The following is a 3,667-nucleotide window of genomic DNA, read 5'->3' as shown; positions in this document are numbered from 1 at the left end:
ACGAGAAACTATATATTGGGACTCAGTATGGATACATTTCAGAATAAGAAATCACAGTGCCCATGGTTAAACCGGTTAGAACGTACGAAGATGTGTAGAGAACAGAAAATAGCAAGGCACAAAAGGCGAGGTAACACAACGCCGAGGCTAGTAAGGACTAATTAAGAAACAGTCTGTAACCTATTATCTATCAATGGGGCTGATATTAATTTGAGATGAAATTTTATTTTGCGCTTATTACGATTGGAAGATTGTGATATTTTTTGTCATGTTCTTAATGCGTGTGTGCGTATGGATTGGCGTGCGTGCGTGCCGTTAATGGGTGTTATATGTGGCGTATATTGGTGTGTGGTGTTGTGTTGTGCGTGTGTGTGGTACCTGTGTGTGTGTGGAAAGTTGTGTGTGTGTGTGTGTGTGTGTGTCTGTGTGGTGTAATGGGATGCGTGTGTTGTGTGTGTGTGGCTGTCGTTGTGTGTGTGTGTGTGTGATGTGTGTGGTGTGTGTGTGTGTGTGTGATGTGTGTGTGTGTGTGATGTGTGCATTGTGTGTGTGTGTGTGTGGTGAAGAGCGATGGGTACGTCCAGGTAAGTGAGCGTGTTTGTGGTGCGTGTGTACGGGGGTAATATGTGCGGGAAAGGGTATGCGCATTCGTGTCTATGTGCAGCGTGGGTGCTGGTGTGAGTATTATATACTGAAAGAGCCATCGCCGAAAGTGTCGCATAGACCATGAATGCGCCAATGTTGTCTCCTATGTGCAAATACGTCGCCAATATTTTCTCAATGGCACAAATCGTCTCGAGATGCTCGATTGCTCGGCGATGTCGTCGGTAATGAATCGCTACGTATTCCGTGATAAAATCTTGAAGTTTAAATGAAAATGTTTCTGAGAAGAAGTCTACTCGTTCGCGGCGTTAAATTCTCGGTGATGTACTCAGCACGTCACCTGAAGATATCATCAGCTGCGTGTAGTATAAGTGCTTGTGTCATATCGTTATCAAGTTAGAACTATATAGGCTATTAAGCCGGAGCGGTTGCCAGTACACTTTCACCGATAGAAACGCATCGCAAGGCATGTGACATTGCGCAATAAAAGCAAATTAGTTCCCTTGTCTCATGTCTTACAACATGTCATTGTTTAGTTAGGAGGCTTTGCCACTCATCTATGAGGAAATGGCGGGAAGTCGGTTCGACTAGGAAATTAGTTAGTTTGCTAACGACGGGTGAGGATTAAAAGGTCACTACTCCAGAGTTAACTCACGCTAGGCTCACACAGCACTAGCAACAGAATCGATTGCACGCATGCATGAACGCAGCGCACACACACGCACGGCACACAATGCCACACAACGCACCGCACGAGCCAACGCCCACGCACGAACACACTGTATTGGAACTCTTAAAGTCGAACGGCGCGCAGGAACTGGCACACGTATAGCTGCAATTACTTTGAAAAAACGTTAGTTAATTCTCTGCTCACGGCCTGGCATTCGTCGTTAGGTCGAACAGTTGACCATTCATCTTGCGATGCTTGCAGATGAAGCGCCGAAGACTGAACCACACGGATTCTCGTTAGAGCTGGGTGCGGACAGAAAATTAAAGATGGAGTTACATAGGCGAAAATAAATTTCACAAACATAATTTTTATAATTTGTATTAATATTATATACACACACACGCACGCACGTACGCACGCACGAACGCACGCACAAACGCACGCACGCACGCACGCACGCACATATATATATATAAATTTTATGCATAATTTACCCATGGTCGCAAGCAGTTATTCTTTAGACGGTATAAAATAGGAAAACACTGCTTTAGCGATTTCTATCCACGAAAAGTCAAATGGCTGTAGGTGTAACATGGATGAATCACGATATCACAGTGATATACCCACTCACCTTTCATGGGGGTGTTTAACCGTAATTTCCCCCGAAACTATAAAACCCACTCTCTTGCTAATATAAAAACTGTAACGAAACAAAACTTGCCCCCAAGGACCGCCATTACGAAATATACGCTACTCACATTATTCACTCACATTACTTAATATGACATGAATATATTCAATAACCGCATCGACTTACTACAGGATTGAATCCGGGCTTTGCACTTCGCTGTTAATTCATCGACGCACGCGTCGGAGAACAGATTCTCCTGGTTATTTGTGCACTCGCGCACGTAGTACTTGCACATGTTGATGATCTTAGTTTTGCGAACTTCTTCGGAATCGTCTTTTGTCGCGCGGATAGCACTGCAGCTTGGTGGGCTCGCTGGCAGCTGCTGCAGAACTGTACGCAAGGAACGCAACAATGTCATTGTAAAATGTAGTGTTGCCGGCGTGTTGCTTAGATAACTTTAGAGAAATATATATATATATATATACTTTATGGTAGGTAGATGTGCGAGCAAGGTGATAAAACTTTTTTTAACTTTCACAACTATCTCTTGTGAAGTATGTAATGCGTATAGAGAGCATAATTGCCAAACACTAATTTCGATAGCAGCTCGCGATGTCAATCATTATGGTGCAATCACTTATAGTCTATCAGTGACAAAACGAATAAAATCAACAGGCAAAGTAAAAATAACGGTTCTTTGACACGCTGTTTTAAAATTAACAAGATGGTTTTTCTGGTTTTGCTTAACAATAAAGAGGTGAGGGTTATTTTTTAATTATTTTTTAAATATTGAGAGTAGTCTGTTGATGGCATCTTTCGACGACGACTGTCGCACGAGTGGCGTGGAAACGAGACCACATCATAAGATCTTACCACAGCTGCGGATGATTGCCTTGCAACTGGCCTGAACCTGTGTGGCGCACTCTTCGCTAAACTCCTCGCCACTCTGGCATTGGCGTCGGTAGTACCCGCACATCTCTCCCAGAACCCTTGAACCGTTGACCTTGTCGGCTACAGCGGGGTCAATCTCTGCGCAGGTAGGAGCACGGCTGGGCAGGGCGTCTAGCACTGCAACGACGCGGCCAGGTACGCTTGTTACAGTGATGATCGTGACAAGGTAAACAGGGACATCTATTATCAGCGAATACTCACGGGAGACCGGAGCGTCAACAACGAATACAAAGGCGGGCTACCCACGGGAAAAGGGGACGCCAGTAACGCATACAGGTGAATACGGGATAGATACGGATGAAGAAGCATTAACAACGCGTACATGCGAATACGGGATATAACTACGGGAGAGGAAGCGTGAACGACGCGTACATGTGAATACGGGATAACTACGGGAGAGGAAGCGTGAACGACGCGTACATGCGAATATGGGATAACTACGGGAGAGGAAGGGTCAACAACGCATCAGGCGAATAGGATAGTCCTACAATAGGTACAGTGATCTGGATGATTAGTAGCTGGGGAATCTGTAGGATTAGTCTGCATTTGAATACGCACACATTTATAAAGACTCAGCAGATTCTACGATTTTACCTTTCAATAAAAAGACCATCTGATGTGCGTGAGGCAATCAAATTGCAACACCATATAATTATAAGACATACGTAGGGACGCTCTAACACACACACACACACACACACACACACACACACACACACACACACACACACACACACACACACACACACACACACACACACACACACACACACACACACACACACACACACACACACACACACACACACACA

The sequence above is a fragment of the Priapulus caudatus genome, unplaced genomic scaffold (assembly GCF_000485595.1).
Source record: "Priapulus caudatus unplaced genomic scaffold, Priapulus_caudatus-5.0.1 Scaffold81, whole genome shotgun sequence".
Taxonomy (NCBI): domain Eukaryota; kingdom Metazoa; phylum Priapulida; class Priapulimorpha; order Priapulimorphida; family Priapulidae; genus Priapulus; species Priapulus caudatus.
The sequence above is the reverse complement of the archived record's forward strand: the minus strand, read 5'-3'. Positions refer to the sequence as shown.